Here is an 18,493-nt window from a genome sequence, read left to right as displayed (position 1 = left end):
GGTGGGCGGCTGGCTCCTCGTCCCTCCCTTTCATGCTCCTAGCAAGAGGCCAGAACAGAGGGATCTGTGTGGCCTAGACTCGCAGGCTCTGGATGTAAATCGGGCTGTGACCATCAGAAATGAGGTGAGCTACACGAGAGAGCTTCTGGCTGCCCTCCCAAGCGCCAGTTCATGCTGCAGCTTCCCGGGTAACAGAAATGCAGGGCAGTGTGGTGGCTTCTTGTCCAGACTCCATGATCCCTGGGTCTCAAACCTTCAGCGTCTTGGAGAGGTCAGAAACAGCTGTGGGGCTGGCAGCAGCCGCCTTTGTGCAATGTGGGAATCACTCAAAACGCTCAGCCTGGAACCTGCCCTTCAGCCCTGAAAAGTGTTGTCACGCATCCCCTCCGGGACCCAGTTCCTCTGTTTAGCATACCAGAGTGGCCTCTGTCCCTGCACTGGTCCCAAACTAAGGGCTGCCTGGTGAACCGTGCTGCTCACAGGCCACAGCAGCCAAGTGCATGCACTGCTGGGGACTCGCTGTACGGTTTATATACCAAGTGTCCCCCAAAGACTCACGTATCGAAGGCTTCATCCCTAAGGCAGCAATGTTCAGAGGTGGGGCCTAGACAGGTGGCTGCATCATGAGGGCACTAATCCGCTGGTGAGTTTACAGCTGAATGGGGTGTTGGGAGGCGGGGTCTAGTCCCTGCAGGTGTCTCTCTGGCTCTTCTCCTGTGCTCTGTTTCTGGCCACCAGGAGGTGAGCAGCTTTGGTCCCCTCTGCCGTAGTGTTTCTGCCTGAGAGCCAGCTGACCATGGACCGAAGCCTCTGAAACCATGGGTGAAATGACCCCCTCTCTCCTCCTTTAAGTTGTGTATGTTAGGTATTTCCAGTGATGGAAAGCTGACTAATACACTCATTTCATCAAGGAAAGAACGGTAGCTTTGGAAGGTGGGTCTGTTTGTTCTCACCCTGGAGCTAAGACGTTTATGTCCAAGGTTGAGGTACGCCAGTGCCAGGGCAGGAGCTCGGTTACCTCAGTTACCTACTCAGAAACCAGTAGTGCACTCGGTCAAAGGATGGAAGGGTCTGACAGAGGGGGGACAGAGGGGGTCCAGAGGGAAAACTGGAGACAGGGAAGCTGGGCCACACAGGAGGCGGGTGGAACATCATGCACTTGCCATACACAGTTGGGATGGCTGGGGCCAGCTGTTTATCAGCAAGGGCTTGGTGGAATTGTGTGCTCAGGCACAGGGAGAACCAGCTGGATGTGGATATACTAGCTCCTTGTCAACTGGGGTGTCCCTGTCACTCAGGGGAGTGACGTGGACCCAAAGATCTCAAGACCAAGGGCCAAGAACATGGGCTACAGGAGCCATCAAATCCATGCCACACCTGACGTACTGATACGCCACAGAAACTCATGATTATTGTCAAATTCCTGGGCAAGTAAATTCCACTAAGTATTTATTTCCCCCTCGCGATTCTAATTGGAATGCTTTAAACCAATGCTTCTCAACTTCACTGTGCATATGAGTCCTGGGAATGTTACAGAATCACAGATTCTGACCAGGAGGCCTGGGACCCTGAGTCGGTTTCTGGTCCACAGACCACAGCCTCAACAGCCAAACAGCAAGTTCTGCATACACCTGTCAAAGAGGGAGCCGTATACCGGTGCACCGCCCCAAGTCTGCCCGCAACTCGGACCTCACACCAGCACACACACAGAGGGGTGGCACCCATCCCATCCACCCCCAGCTCCAATCTGCTCACTGCTTAATTTTCTGCTGCACCCCCCCAACCCCACAGGACCCTTGGGAAAATACAGTTTAATTTCCCTTTCTGAGGACTCTTGAAAACTATGCCAAAGGGAAGCAAAACAGAAAGGGAAGTAAGAGAGATTGAGCACTGACTGTCACCAGGACCAGGCAAAGGCTACGGCAGAAGCACCCTTCCTTGCCTGTCCACCTGGCCCAGAAAAGCCTATCAAAAATATCTATTTATCAAAAATATAAATACATGGATCCTTCAGCTCTGTACTCCTACTTTCAGGACTCTATCATATTCCTGGGAAATAAAACCAGTAGTTCATAAGGGCACACACACACTCACACTCACACACAGACACACACACACACACACACACGTCCACCCAGCATCTTTTATGACAGCATCTTTGATAAGAAAGAAACACTGGAGACAGGGTGAATGCCCATCACAGTAAGAACGATTAAATAAGACACAGGCCAGTCATACTACAGAATAAAAAGAAGGAGGACATAAGAGGTACACCCGTTAACTTCAGAAATTTTTCTATGAAGTACTGAAGAGCAAATAGAAAATGTAATAAAGGTGATCGATACCATTCCAGTTTTGCAAAATAATTTAAAAACCTTTGTATACACACATTGTGCACATGCACATACATATACTTGTATTGTATAACTGATTTTTATAAGGAGAGATAATACAGAAGGGGTCGAAAGTGTTAAAATGAGTTATTGTGTGTACAGTAGGTATGAGAGTAGCATGACAGCGAAGAAACTCCCATCTGCGCACACACACACAGACACACACACACACACAGACACACACACACACACCCCAATCCTGCACTGCCGGGCGGTGGAGGTGCAGAAGGTGAGGTTTCGTGGCTTTGGGAAGCTGTGATCTCTCCCCTAGTCCTGTCTCCAGCTCCCGCCGCTCAGGCAGGACTCACCACTGTCTACGGGGCTGCTCCCAGCCATCTTATTCCACCTGCGAGGTGTGAATCTGGAGATGAGTCGTCACACGTCCTGTCCTCTCTCCAGTCTTGTCCCACTGATCGGCCACAACCCTGCCAGACCAACTGTGCTCACCCCGCTATTCCCCTTGACAGAGACAGAAATCGCGGGTGGGCCCTGCCACTCCTGGGCAGCAATAATGTCACCTGGGCAGATTAAGGCTGGGGCCAGAAGCAGGGCCGGGCAGGACGAGAAAGACCCCGGCCTCTTCTTCCTTTGAGGCTCCTCCCTGGCTCAGCTCTTGTGGGCAGCTGTCACTAAGGCCAAGTGGAGGGTGCTTATCCCAGGTGGACTGGGGTACAGGGAGTGGCCGTCCTGGTGCCTACTCAGTGCCCAAGGGCCAGCCACTCCCTGTGCCACAGCTTCCCCTGCAGACAACCCCGGGAAATGCCCGGGGAGAAGGACCATCCCATGAGACAGAGATGCTGTCCCCGGGGCCCCCTCCATCACCCCCGCCCTGGTCATCTACCTGGTGCCAGCTCTGTCGCTCCTCAGGAAACAAGGTGATTCTGACAGGCTGCAGGCAGAGGTCACAGGTCCCCGAGAGGGACACATGCACAGCGCCTGTTTGAGGTGAAATGCACAGGGATGCTGAGCAGGGAGGGGTACTTTAAAGGCCGCTCCAGTTTCCTCCCGAGCCTCCCCTGGGCAGTGAATGGGACAGCAGCCTGGGTCTGTGTACACTGTGCCCTCTCCTCAGCTCCTGCAGGGAAGGTTGAGCCAATGAAGCCATGTACACAGGAGAAGGGGACCAGGAGATGCCATTCGCCTGAATCCTGAGAAAGCAAATAAACACAGCCGCCTCCCCATCATACGCAGGGCTGTGGGCTGGGGTCAGGCACGGGGCAGGCAGAGAAGGGACACTAGGGATGGCGCCTTTACAGACTTGCCCAGGGCCCTGGGCCTGGCCTCCAGGGCCACACTCTAGGGCCACAAAGGGAGAGAGGAACCATGGTGAGGTCAGCCTCATTAGTGCAAACCCTGCCAATTCAGAATGAGAGAGCCCAGGCCTGGAGTTCTGGGCCCTCATCCTAGAAATCGTTTTCAGGGAGAGAGGCAACAGTGGGTACACAGTGTTTTAGAATTCCCAAGGAAGCTGGGGAAATAAGCTTTCCAAAGTTAGGTCCCCAGTGGAGGAATCCTCAGAGAGTTGTAAAGAGCACAGCACTCCCGAAGCTCTGTTATTAGCTGTGTAACACCAGGCAAATCTCCGCCCTGCTACGAGCCCCAGTCTTGTCTTGGATAAAATAGAAATAATGGAATCTACACAATGAAACGAATAGAAGGCTCCAATAAGGGAAATCACGTAATCACTACGAGAACTACATACTACTCCATAAATAGGGCTTTTATCTCTGGGCGGCTGGAGTGAAGTGATCGGGACTGGGTGAAAACACTGAACCACTTTTCCCAAAAACAAGATGAAAAGAATGGGCCAGAAACTGAGTGAGCACCGGACAAGATGACAGTGTAACACGCATGGTCTCCTCGCAGAGAAGAGGTGCCTGGCATTGGGGAGGCGCCAGTTGAACCCCGAGACCACCAGCTGGATGCCACCAGGAGAGGAGACCTCAAAAGGCCGTTTCATCCTTGCTCCCCTGGAGCAGTGCTGAATGTCCCGAATGCCTCTTTTGTTCCATGCAGCACAAAAATCACAAACATTTTTAACTACCCTGTGTTTTCCTAGCTGTTTGTTCTTTTCTCAGAGGTCCCAAGATCACAGAAAGGCATCCAAAAACAATAGCTGGTAAGCCTGCTCTGTGCAGTTGAAACAACAAAGCCAGGCGTCCCTGCTGAAAGGGGGAAGGTGGTGGGAGGGCCAGGGGCTGGCTGGGGGCGGCAGGAGCTTCCTGCTGGGCCTGCGGGTGACTGGGCTGCTCGCCACACTTCTTCAGGATCAGGTTCCACTCAACACTCACGTGGTCTCTCTCCTCTGTTTGAGAAGCTGAATTTCTCCCATGCTTTGTCCAAGGCCTACATCAAAGCACAAGGACGGGATGATCTACTCAGAGTGCCCAGCGGAGGGAGCCCAGGCTGAGCGAGGGGTCCCGGCCCCCCACATCAGGGCTCCGTGCTGGCCTTGGGTCCATGTGTAATCTCACCTCTGTTTTCCCATTTGGAAAATGGACTGAGTATCAGTGTCGACTCCATGAAACCGTCGTGAGAATGAGAGGACACTTCAGGCAAAGTCAAAGCACAGAGCCCGGCACCTGGGAGCACCTGTGTCCACGCTGCCGTCATCCTCCATGCCTCCCAGGTGGCCCAGGTCTGTAATGGCAGAGCCTCCCTACCAGCAGGATCCCTTTCTTTGTGCACAGTTCCTGGGCCCTGAGAGAAGGGACAGCGTCCAGCAAAAAGAGGAATTGAAGAGGCCTGGTACTTGTGTCTAGGGCCCTGACTTGCCCATACCTCTGCTCCTGTCCGTCCTGGTAACCCTCACGCCCTCCATCTCCTCTGTCCCTGCTCTCCACCGGAAGTCCCGTCAGCCACAGGCTGGTGCTCCCTGCCTTCCAAGCCTCAGGTTAGTGGCTGCTCCGTCCTGCAGAACACACCCAAACCAGAGGACCTGTAGCTAAGCCCAGGCAGGAACAGCACCAAAGAGTGTCACCAGCCCTGCCCTTTGGCCCTGCCTACACAGTGGAGTAGTATTCAGCCTCAAAGAACAAAATTATGCCATTTGCAAGAAAGGGATGGAACTACAGATCGTTATGTTAAGTGAAATAAGCCAGACTGAGAAAAACAAGTATCATGTTTTCCTTAATATGTACAATGGCAGGGGGCGGGCTGATATGAAAGTAGAGGGGAGACTGGTTACAGGAAAAGGGAAAAGAGGTAGGGCAGGGGAGTGCACCGACCTGTTGTAAAGAGGCAGGGCTTGTGGATGGTGACTGGATCATGGGGGCTACGGTAGCCTTGCTGTTAGGAGGCGGAGCCTAGCTGGAGGGGGGCATGAGGCGTGGCCTGGAAGGTGGCACTCCCTCCCAGGCTCCTCCCTTCTTCCTGATCGCCATGATTTGAGCAGCTTTTCCTCTTCCATGCCATTTCTGCCTTGACCATGAACTGAAACGTGAGCCAATTAAACTTCTCCTCTAAGTTGTGGGCGTCAGGAACTGTGGCTCAGCCAAGAGGAAGGTGACTGATACAGAAGGACAATGGAGGACAGATACGATAAAAATATGGTATGTGCACATAGAAAATGCCACATTCAAACCCAATATTTCATAGAGTTAACAGGCGTAATAAAATATTTTTTTTAAAAAAAGAAACGAGCGGGGTGTGGTGGCCCACATCCATAATTCCCAGCACTGAGAGGCTGAGGCAAGGAGGATGGACCGTTCAAGGCCAGCCGGGGCTACAGAACGAGGTGAAGACGGATGGGTCTGCAAAGGCAAAGAAGGAGTCGGTGAATGAATGAATGGATGACAGAGAAAAAAAGAAAGAAACAAAACTGTGAAGCTCTCCTTCTGTACGAGTGTCCTTGAACAGTCTCTATTAGCATTTGTCCCTCATTTCTCTCTCCCCAAGTCCCTGAAAACTATCTACTTTCTATCTATAGATCTCCCTTACCAGACAGTTCATACAAATGAAATCATACAAAAAAATAAATAAAAACAAAAGGGCTGAGGTAAAGCAGACAGGAAAGACAAGGCTCCGTCTGCCCCACCCTGCCCTCAACCTCCAAAGAAAGGCAGAAACCTGCTCAGGGCCCAGCTAGAAAGTACCCCATGCCTAAGCACCCCAAGGCCCATCCCAGCAGAGCCACAAAGGGATGAGAACGTGGCTCCCAGGTGCCTTCCTGAGGAGCCAGCTCTACTCCATGGCAAGGGGCAGAGGATTTGAAGAGGCCTCCGTCAGCCCCAAGCACCACAAATTAGCAGGGGAAACTGGGAGAAGGAGGAAGGAGTCTTAATTTCACGGTACGGATGGCACATAAACCGGTGACCACCCCATCAGCAGGATGGCTGGGGACTGATGTGTTCCCACTGCCACCACAGGGCCTGGGAAGGAAGGGCAGCTGGTGTCTCCGGCCCAGGGCTTTCTGCAGCCCTCCAAGGACACTGCACCAGGCGTGTTGAGAGGCAGGTGTCACTGGCTGGCAGGGACAGGGGCTGTGAGCCTGGGAGTCTGGGCACCTGCCCAGGTCTACAACAACTCGCGAGGTGACCTTGACAGTGTCACTCTTCGCTGGTCTCTTTCTCCTGCACTGAAAAGGGAAGGAGCTGGATGAGATGACTTCTCCGTTCCCATTCAGTTGCGACATCCTATCCCTCTGCTAACTGGGAATGAGAGCCGGATCTAATCGGCTAGAACTAATCCAACCAATATTTTTAGACAGCTTCACTGTACAAATCTCCAACTTAAAAAAAAAAAAATCCTACTTTCTGAACGCCTGGAGATGCTACAGGCAACAAGGGAGTGGAGAGGCCCCCCAGTACCACAGTGGACAAGCCGCGCCCACCCCAGCACGAGGGCCTTGCCTAGAGCTCACATCGGCACCCACTCCCAGGGCATCACTGGCCCACCTCACCAGACAGCTCCTATAGTCAGAGTGGGATCAACCTGTACCCACTGCCCTCTTCTGACCTGACAAGGCTTTGTGGGCTTTGGGGGTGCACAGAGGCACTACTGCCCGAGTCATTAACATCTGTGCCGTAGCACAGACGGTCCCCTGGGACGTCTCGCAGGCAGGGGGCTACGGCTGGAAGGTTATGTGGAAGGAAGCTCTCAGCTGAATTATTAACAGCACTCTGAGTACTTGCTGCTCAAGCATCCCATGACAGACGGCCTGGTGAGCCAATAGCTCTGAAACCAATTAAGAAGGATCTCGGATTCCGAGGCGGTGCTATCACGAGGGTCTCACAGTGTCTCCAGGACCCGCTGCAGGAAACACAGCCAGCCATCTCCTCAGACACTGGCGAGATCTTCGAGATCTTCGCAAAGGAGGAGGGGTGCCAGATGCAGCAGGGTCTGGGCCCGCTGACCCAGCCCAGGGGACACAGGACTCTAATTACAGAATGCAGAGCAGAGGGGCCTTTGGAGGTCTCTGGCCTCAGGCTCCACAGGGTCCTAGAGCCCTAGGAAATAAACGTTGTGTGACAAAGTGATCTGGGTCTAACCGTTTTAAAAAGCTCACCTTCAACAAAGCCAGACAGGACTGCAGTCTTTATGTACTCCACGTACCTAAAAAGGGGGAACAGAACACATACCTCCATCTCTATGGGTTCTACATACAAGGACTCAAGCAACTACAGGCCGGAAATAGTCCAAAGGAGACAAAGGGGTCCATGCCGCATGTACACAGACTTTTTTCTTGTCATTGTTCCCTAAACAATAAGTACAGCAACCATTTCCATAGTGTTTACATTGTATTAGTTGTCATAAGTGATCCAGAGATGAGAAAGTCCTTTTCACTAGGCTATATTCTGGGATTGGCGGTCCATGGGACTCACTTTGAGAAGCATGGCTCTAGTACACAGATCTTGCTTACAGATGGAGACGGAGGGACAGAGTGGTCACAGACGAAGCCAGACACCAGGTGGGGTTTCTCGTGTTAAAGGGTAATGTTTCAAGTGCCTGGCAGCAGCTTTAAGGCAAATCCCAAGGCTTTCTCCAGGAAGTCACAAGATCATTGAACCCAAAAAGCTTCCGAGAAAACGTGGGTATGAATCCAAGTCCTCGGAGTCCCCCGGGGGACAATGGATTAAAACAACAGCATGACAGACCCCCAGACCGCCAGGCCTGGCCCGGAATTACACGTTTTTTCCAGGACAATGACTGCCTCCCCTGCTGCTCTGCACACTCCTCCGGGCAAGGGTGATGTCTGTTTGGTCATGAGTGCAAGCCAGGGACAGCGCGCAGACAGTGCTCAAGAAATATTTGCTGACTGATGGACTGGAGAGCCCAAGCCTTAATATCCGCTGCTGAGAACCCAAGACGCCCAAGAACCCAAGAAAACATGTCCTCTTGTTTCTGGAGGGGAACACAGGATGCCAAGGCGCTTCCACACCGGACACGGCCACCCAGGCTCCAGGGGCTGCAGCTCCCACAGAACCAGCTACCATGCGGAAAGGGGCCGGAGTCACAGCCAGCACCTGAGTAGACCTTCACAGACCGGGACGTTCCTGTTTGCATCAAGGCTGCAGGCACACGAGGCGGCCTCAGCTATGGAAGTACGGAGGAAATGGGCAGAAGCCAAGCCTGTACTTCCTCATTTACTGCACATGTGCTGAGCAGTTACCCACAGGCAAAGGGAACAAATAAAGGGCTGGATCCCTGCTTCTGGGAACCAGCACTGGGCCAGACTGGTATTAAACTGGGCCAGACAGCGATCCTTTGAGCCTCCACTTTTCCCCGGCCGACAAAGAGAACAGCCCTGGAAATGGGAGGTGGAGAAGTCCAGCGCCTGGTTTCTTCTAGCCAGTTCCCTTCCTCAAGTGTACTTTGGAGCCACAAAAGCCGCCACAGCTGGCCCTTTGAACACAGGGACCGTCTAGTCAGGACTGCTCACGGGAGCAGGCAGGAGGAAGCAGGGGCCCAGAAGTGAGTACACAGTGAGGGAGCAGGGAGGATAATGGCCCAAGCCAGGGTAAGAAGCAGAGGGCTGTGACAGCCACCCTCACAGGCTCCAATTCCAAACTCCTGGTGGTTCCAAACTCTGAACTCTCACCAAATCCCCAATTCCCTCGCAGTATCTGCTGGCCCCAGGATCCCAAATGCCATAATGACGATCAACTGAAACCGTGCCTGGACCAAGTCGGAATGTCCACACCAGGGGATGGGCACAGACCTAAAGGCTGTTGGAGTCCACTGGGCAGAGAGGCTGTCAGAGTCCCTGTGTGAAGACAGCCCAAGGAAGCCACAGGAGCTGCCATTTGCACTCACCAAGCCCCAGGACAGCAGGGACCCCAGGACAGTCAGCAGTGTCCTCTCTAGGGAAAGAAAGGCCAGGTGGCCTCCCAGAAGAGCCAGACAAAGAGCTCAACCCTTTAGCCCTCAGCACAACACAGACCCTTCTCAGAAACAGTGACAGGGAAAACAGAAGCCATGCATCCTCCTATTTAGGAAGATTCTGGAGATAGAGCTGGAGATAGAGAGAGGGTGCTCATTCTTGAGGATCTGAGGCAATCGCTGGAGCCTGCTGGCTGGACCAAGGTGGCCTTCCACATGCATGTGGACACTCAAAATCTGGAATGGAACAGAGTTGGAAGAAAACTGTCTGCCTGGGGGGCCAGGCTACCAAGGATGTGGGGCCAGGTGAGCACGGGACACCATAATACGTGTTTTTGAGTCGACTCCAGTTTCTGGGCCAGGGAAGATACTAGGCTGAGTTCAAGAAAGAGAGGCTCCTTCTAAATAGTGTTCCTAAGGAGGGGTGTCCAACGTCCCCCTCACCCCAGGATCGGGTGATGACTGTATTCACTATCTTCTATTGTTTGGCTTCTGGTCAGGGTACTAGGGAATAGGGAGCCGGAAGGGACAGAGCCCGAGACAAGATCTCAGATGTGGACCGCTTGTGAGGAAAACTCAAGAAGCAAAGGGACAAAGAGACCAAAACAGGGGGAATCCCAATTTGGGGGGAATGTTACCCCATCAATGCTGTAGGCATGGCCACTCTGATCTCTCACCAAACCATCCTCTGTGGCTCCAGCTGAACTCAGAGGGGGGCCGAGGACTCCTGACCAGGGCCACCATGGGCTTCTGCTACAAAATGCATCATAAACTTCACCAGGAATGTTTTTCCCATGGCCGCCAAAGGAGATAAATGCTAAGCTGAATTCTCAGTCAAAGCAATTAAAACGCCTTACTTAATGCTTCCTCTTCCTATTGTTCTGTGCTGTTTTCCTCTTATTATTTGATATTAACATTGATTATATCTCTTTTATTAGGTGTTACCTTAAAGCTCTTTGTAAGTACACGGTGCTTAAGATATAATACATAAATCAATCAAATATATAAATTAAAACTTTGATTCAAGCAGCCTTCTAGCAAGTCATGACATCCCCTGAGATACATGAGGATGATACCCTGCACACCACAAAACCACCTCACATGTACAGTCTAATGCCGTTTGAAAAATTCTGTTTATGACAGACCTGTCTTGAGCAGTTTTTTTTTTTTGCTTTGCCAAGTTGAGCTCCACTACTAACTCGCAGAGGCGAGGCCGAGTTACCACTTGGCATGGGCTGGACTAAGACTGGCATGAAAGGTGCCAAGCCTGGGCTTGAGGACAGTTGGCCAGCAGTGTAGCAGAGGGGTCTGGCAGAGGCTTCTGCCCCCGGCTCGGCACTGGCTGCCCCATGGGTACAGATGTGGCTCAGTCATACTGCCTGGCCCCTGAGGAACTTGTGCTCCTTGAGCAAAGGTAGTTCAGAAGTCACTGCTCATTGGTGCACAGGACTAGTCAGCCTGTGATTGACTGATTGGTTGATAGGTTGATCAATTGATCCACCCATCCATCCATCCAATCCATCTGGCAAGGGTTTGAGAAACTGTACATCAAAACTTATGCCCAGCACAGGAGAAAGGAAGGTGACAAAGTTAATTCTTGCTCTCTAGAAGAAGCCCATGGGTCATCTTCCAACTTTGACATTCCTCAGATTGGTGTCTGCCTTGGCAAAGACCCAGCAGTGCAAAGTGATTTAAAACCATTCAGGGGACAGAACGTCCATTCTTGAGAAAAGGGAGATACAGAAAAACAGCCCTGAAGGGTTCCTCCTCTGGCCCTCAGCTGATGCCAACACCCCTTCCCTGGAGGAAGCAGACAGTCCAACAACAACACCCACCACCCTGCAGCTGGCGGAGGGAGGCTCGGCCTCTCAGGGCCCTTGGTCCACCCTGGCTGCCCCACTGGAAACCCTGCAAATCCGGTGAGAGGTGATTTGATTGTTTTGCCTTGTGTGATGCAATTATGACTTGACAAAACAGAACGACCCCAAGCCCTCCCAGGGAGGCAGAAAGAAATACTTTATCCTCTGTGTGTTCTATTCTGTAACTGGGCTGTGACAAGCAACACTTAGGTCCATTTTGTAAACTACCCCCCTTCCAGGTTTTCAGAAGCGGGCCAGGAAATTAAAAGAAGAGGCCCGAGAGGCAAAGGTGGGAGGATTCCAAGAGGCCAGGGGTGGGTATCCGCATTCCACAAGGCCTAGCTTTGGAGAAAAATCTTTTCCACACAGCTCCCCAGTGAATCTGAATGTACAGAGTAGTGCTTGAAGGAGAGACCCAAGGGAGGGCAGGACAGCAACGCTGAAATCAAACTTCTGAGATTACCTAACAGCAGACAGCTATCAGAGGGGGTTCTGAAGCTTCTCTGAAATGACAGTGTGAATCTCCAAAAGAAGTAATTATGCAAATGTGCAACCTTCTAACATGTAGAAGGTCAGAATCTCAGGGCTAGAAGGGACTCCAACATTATGAAAGACAGTCCAGGAACCCAAGGTCCAGTCCCTGGAAAGAGTCTGGAACCGGTCCCAGGTCCGTGATGGCCCGTACCCTGTGACAGGGCGGAGGAGGGGAGACAGCACGGGGAACATTCCTGACACTTCCTAGCTTAGGGTCCAGGTCTGCTTATGCAAGCACTGATAGCTTCAGGGTCACCCCCAGCAAGCAAAGGAGTAAGAAATGCCTGGGCCTCAACCCCACAAATAGGAAATCCAAGCCAGAAGTCAGGGCGCATCCTGGCCCCAGAGGGCGCTCCTCCTCCCACCTGGCTCCCCCTCTTCAAGTCTCTTCACCCCCTTCCACTGATCCCCACTGTGCTGCCCACTTGACCTTTCTAAACTGAAAATGTGACCAGTCCTCCTCACTTCACAGAATAAAGTCCAAATGCCACTGCGTGGTTTATGAGGCCCTCTGCGGCTGACCCTGACCAGTCCCTAACCTGGTCATCTGGCACCTGGACCGCACACTCAGTCTCCCATAGCACTGGGTGCTGGCTCCCTTGTGGCCCCATTTCCGGACTGGCTTCTACCTGCCTTCGGAGAAGTCACTCCTCCCAGTTGCCCCTGGTTCCCTCCAGTTGGGTCAGGGCCCCCCTGTGTGTTTAGAGCCCCCCACATCACAACAGCTTGAGCATCTCCTCCACTGTACTCTAAGCTCCTAGGAGATGGAGACTTTTACTTCTGCCTCTTCAGATCTTAAAGCGCTGGTACATAATGAACATTGGCAGTGAAAGAGTGAGGATGGATGCATGGATGGGTGGATGGATGGACACGTATACCAACACTGACGAGTCGGCGCCACTGTCCTGTCCCAGCAGCCACCAAAGTAACCCAAATGCCAGCAGAGTCATTTTAATTCCCTTGGATAGTAAAAAGGCAGCTGAGTTATAAAAATGAAATAAAATTTTTCATCTTTAAAAAATGACTTTATGTAGCTCTGTTGGTACTTATGCTCATTCGACCCTGGAAAAAATATTGCATGTGAGGAAGCTGGTGGGCCCAGGGTGAGAAGGAGAGCATTAAAGGACATTTCCTGCAGCAAGCAGTTAGGACGAATGCTGAAATCTATATTTATACTGCAGCAATCGCCATCATCATCACCACCACCATCATTATTACTACAGCAGCTTTATCGACATAAAATTTTTATCACACTCACAGAGTCGAGCACTGCCACACATTGATTTTAGAACATTTTCAGCATCTCCAAAAGAAACTGCATCCTTGGGCTGGGAGGACTTCCCCACACCCCGAGCCACCTGCCCCAGCCCAAGGCAGCTCCGTTGGCCTCTTATGGTTGCTCCGAGTAAGCAGAAGCACACGGCGTGGTCTTTTGTAGCTGACTTCCTTCACCCGTCATAATGCATCCAGTGTTCATCCACGTTGTGACGGATCGAGTCTTCATTCTTCGTGGCTAAACAGAGTCCACAACAGGACTCTACTACATTTTGTTTATCTACTCTTTCTACTAGTAGGAGTGACACTGGTATGAACATTCATGAATATCTTTTTGCATGGTGTGCGTTTCCAGCTCTCTTGGGGACACCCGAGGTGTGGAAGGGACAATAGGGCAACTCTGTGTCTAACTGAGGGCTGCTGGACCATTTCCCACAGCAGCCACATCCCTCTACACTGCCACAAGCAGCCAGCAAGGGGCCTGCTTTCTCCACCTCCTCACCAACGCCTGGCATTGCCCTCGTCTTGGAGCCAGCCCAGGGGGCACGAAGTGGTGCCTCGGGGGCTTCGCTTCACATTGCCCTCATGTTGACCATTGTCCCTTTGTTGGTGAGCTTTCCAGCCATCTGTATACCTCTATTGCCACTCTGTCAGGCTCAGTATAATGCTCTCAGTCCCCAGGATTTCCTGGTACACCTGTGTCCCTCTCTGAGGACCCGGGATCAGTACCCACAGAGAGGACTCCAGAGCTGACTCAGAAGTGACAGAGGGGACTGAGAACTTGCTTCTATAGACACTGCAGGGTCGGGCCAAAAGCAGAGAAGAGTGAGGTGGGCCTTCCTGGTCCTGCAAATGGCTGTGCAGACCCGGCTGGGGCTAGTAAATGCTCCTGTGCAATCATAAGCAAAGTGCCTCAGGAACAGAGGGCAGAGATAGATGATTTGAGCTTAGGGGTGCAGTGTAGCTGAGGGCAAGTGTTCCCAGAAGCAGCGATGCTGAGCTCAGCTCATACAGTCGGTGGTTTCCCCAGAGAGTTGGCAAAGGGCATGCCATGCTTGGGACTCAGCACAGGCAAGGTTTGGAGGCACAAAGAGGTGAAAGGACACAGCAGACAGACCAAAAGGGGCTGACAGGAGCTGACAGGAGGCTGCGCCTCTGCAACCATGGAGAAATGTGTCTGTGCCCACAAACAAGGCATGATCGGAAAGGGCCTTTGTGCCATAACAGATGTGGCTTTGTCCTGCAAGCCACAAGGAAGGATGCAGGCAGGGCAAAGGATGGCAGGCTCACCTAGGGCCTGCTCGGTCAGGACGTACAAACACCAAGGCCAGCCGGCCTGCTCTTTACACGGCAGACGCGGGGCTCCCTCAGGGCATGCCACCAGGCCGCCCTCCCTGCCATCGTCCTCCTAAGCCAGTGATGGCGAGCCTTTGAAAGCTTTCAATGATACAAACAGCCTGCTGTGGCAGGTGTACGACAGGTTCGCCACCAATGCCCAGAGAGGTTTCTCCTGTGTTGGCCCGTTCCTTCTCCAAGGCTGAGGGAAGCAGCCTATGATCTGACCCTACACTGCCCAGTCACCCTAGAATCCAAGCCCGAACCAGCTGGAGATCACTTATTTGCTCTTTCCCCAAATGCAGCCTTCTTGCCCTCCAGAGGAGCCAGGACCCACACAGTGGTCTGTAAGGGAGCTCCTCAGGCCTACCTGCCCCTGCCCAGCAGCACCTCCGAGTGAGGAAGGGTGGGCCTGGGCTTTGCCACCAGCTGTTCCCAGAAAACCAGACACTCAGCATGTGGCTACTTCTGCAATGCCAAACGCACAAACCAGCGGTCACCAAAAATGGTTTGGAATCTGCCGCAGCAGGAAAACACTCCTCCAGAAAGCACTGCGGTTGTTAGACACTTTCTCACAAACGGTCCTCCACAGTGGCCAGCATGAGCGATGCAGGGGACAGGTCACAGTGAGAACGGTGAGCTTCCTTCTGGGGCAGGGCAGGGGGTGATAATCTCTACAGCGTGCACTGCCAGCGACCTGGCACACACAGGCTATTTTACCGTAAGAGATCACACAGCTGGGTTATGCTCAAGGCCTGGACCCAACATTGTCTAGTTTGTGACCTTGGAAAATTTTATACAGTGGGACGGTGTCTCTTCTGTCTGGGCCTCGGTGAATAAACTTGACAATGAAGAGAGAAGTTCAGGCAGATGATCACCACAAGGCAGGGCCAAGAGAAGTAGCCAGGAGCCAGCCAGCGATACCCAAGGAGCCAGGCAGGATGACCCCACTCAGAAGGAGTCACCGGGGCCCACTGGCGCTGATCTGAGGCCTCTGAGGGCAAGGGAAGCTCAGTGATCAGGAGCAGGAAGCCCAGGGCCAGACTGCCAGGGTGTGACGCCAGTATCCCCGTTTACAAGGTGTGACACCTCTGCTTCCTCACCTGCAAAATGGGGACCGAAACAGTACCTCAAGGAATTGGGGTAATTAGCTACCCAAGTGCTCCGCACGTGGCATACATTCAGTCAGAGTGGGCTACTAAACTACAGCAGAAGAAAACAGTTTCCGGAGACCCTGACATCAGCCTCTGTGGGAAGATGACATGTGAACCTTCTCCATGCACCACGCTGGAGCCGAAAAGCCAGCGGGCAATGGCACATTTTCACTCTTCCTGAGTCTGGAGTTGACACTCATATCCAGGGAGGTATATGTTGTGATTTTTAAAAATGCAGTGAATGTTGAAATTTCTTTTTTTAATTTATTACAATGGAAGACACACCACCATGACTTCCCCTCAGAAAAACTCTCCCTCATTCAAACACGCTCATCCCACCGTTCTTGCTACTTCCTGAAGCAGTTCTGGAGTCCTCTTTCCTGAGGGTCTTCAGTTGTGCTGTCCTGGCTGCTTTCTCATGAATTGATTCTTACCTTTCATGGTCTTTCTGACGTTGGGAAAGAGCCAGAAGTCACACAGTGCCGGACGCAGTGGACAAGGAGGAGAAAGACACAGCACCATGTTTTTATAAGTCTGCCTTTCTGCTGGATGGCAACTCAGCAGCAGCGTTCACCAAATTTTTGGTCATGTCATAAAACACAAAACAAGCCTTCCAGAACTGCTTCATAAAGCAGCAGGAATGATGGAGTAAGTGTGTACTAAGTGATGGTTAGGATTTTGAGGGTGACTAATGGAAGTATGTCTTTTACAATAATACCTTTTTAAATTTAAACATTTACCATATATTTGTTTTCTTTTTCTTTTTCTTTTCTTAGTGCTGGGGATCGAACTTGGGACCTTGCGCTTGCAAAGCAGGCAGCTGAACCACTGACCTAAATCCCCCGCCCTCACCATATATTTGATCACCCTTGTAAATGCTTACAGACTAAAAATAACAAGCAGGATCTTCCACAGAAGGATGCAGCATTGCAGGGTTTGTGCAAGTCTCCAAACAACATGGAGACACACAATGTGGTTCTCGCTGTACCAAAGATGTGAGAAAATGAAGCAAGACTTTAGTTCAGTTTGCTTAAGGCCTTATTTGCATAATTACATCCTTCAAACAGGATGAGCTCCCTTCTCTACACTTGATCTTAGCCAAAAGGCCGAGAAGTGATGAGCTCCCTTCTCTAAACCAAATCTTCCAGTTAACTGAGGTCTAATGAAGCAAAATTTTATACCACTGCATCCCAAAGCCCCGCCTCGAGGGAGGTGGTAGGCAGATGGTGGCACCACAGTCCCGGGAGCCTGGCGGAAGGATGCTGGTTCAGACTGGCAGGTCATGCAGTAGACAGAGTGGAGAAGCAGCAGATGAAGCTCGAGATGCAACTCCTGATGAGCAGGCAGATGGCTACAGGGCCCTGCACCCTGATGAGGAGAGGATAATTAATTTTTTTCTGAAAAGCACCAGCATCATGGCAGCTGACACCTGCAGGTAGAAAGCTTCACTACCTCCATGGACGGGCAAAAAGGGATGCATCATCTGCTCCAAAGTAAGGGGAGAGAGTGTGGAGAATTCCACTGGTGCCCAAGAGTTCTGAAGAACTGAAGATAAAATTAGGACCTAGACCTTCAGGAGAGATTGTCAGGTGATGGCTACGGTGCAGTGTCAACTTGCTTTGCTTTGCTTTGGGACCCGCCTCAGGTAGGGGTGAAGCTCTCAGTTCTGGGTGTGTCTGGGTGGTCATGGAGGCGTGGCCTTGGGGTCTACATCTGGTTCCTCACCTCTTCCTCTCTGTACTCTCCCTTGCCCTGCTTCACGGCCACCATGAACTTTGCTCCTCCGTGCCTGTCCACAATGATGCTTTTACCGTAAAGCCTGCTTGCCATGGACTGAATTCCCCAAAATCATGAGCCTAATTAAACCTCTCCTCCTTTAAGTTGTGGGTGTCGGGTACTGTGCTCAGTGACAGAAAAGTGTCTAATACATTGCACAAGCAATGGCATCTATTGGAGGTGTTTGCAACAAGAAAATCACATTTTCGGTCTGGCATGCTAAGCATTCCACATTTTAACCACCTCTGCTCTAATAACCACTATAGGTAGATGCTCTGGCTCTGGTGTTTAATAGGCTTTTGTGTGTGTGAGGCAATAACTAGTCACCTTGCTATACCAGTTACCTGGGCACCACGGTACCAGGTATTGAAACATCTAGGAGATATTAGCTCATTTAATCCTTGCAATGTGCTGCCCTCAAGGTACCGTGTTAAAATGGCCCAACGTACACTGAGGTTAATGGGCAGGGCAAGGCCAGTGTGTAGGTGAGGGGCGGGACTGGAAGTCAAACCCAGTCATTCTGACTCCATCCTGTGCTCTTGATGTCTCCATTGGGCTCAGAGGGGCCCCTAGGCCCAGTCCTATGAGAAGAGAAAGACAAGCTGGGCCCTTCCAAAGGCAGACACTGGGCACCAGAACCTACTGGCAGACCAGGCTCTCCAAGGCTCTGAGAACCACTGTGGAACCAAATCCACACCCCAACTCCATAGATGCAAAGCTGGAGGTTTGTAGAGCCCTGGAAGAAAGTCCAGACATAAAGCAGAGACCAAGGGTCTCATTTCTATCAGGATATAAAACTTAAGGTAACTTTTTAAGTGACAACAGAGACAGTATGGTCCTGCAGCAG

General features: G+C 51.8%; 1 protein-coding gene and 1 pseudogene across 2 annotated transcripts in view; both read right to left on the bottom strand.

Moving 5' to 3' along the window:
• The window catches only part of Xxylt1 (xyloside xylosyltransferase 1), a 127,755-nt gene that overhangs the window by 24,115 nt on the left and 85,147 nt on the right, over positions 1 to 18,493 (bottom strand). The window lies entirely within an intron of this gene.
• On the bottom strand, positions 16,784 to 16,988 carry LOC117285794 (annotated as a pseudogene).

This window comes from Fukomys damarensis, unplaced genomic scaffold, assembly GCF_012274545.1.
Source record: "Fukomys damarensis isolate Sample0158 unplaced genomic scaffold, DMR_v1.0_HiC HiC_scaffold_12, whole genome shotgun sequence".
In the NCBI taxonomy this organism is placed as follows: domain Eukaryota; kingdom Metazoa; phylum Chordata; class Mammalia; order Rodentia; family Bathyergidae; genus Fukomys; species Fukomys damarensis.
Note: the sequence above shows the minus strand (reverse complement) of the source record. Positions and strands in the feature narration are given on the sequence as shown.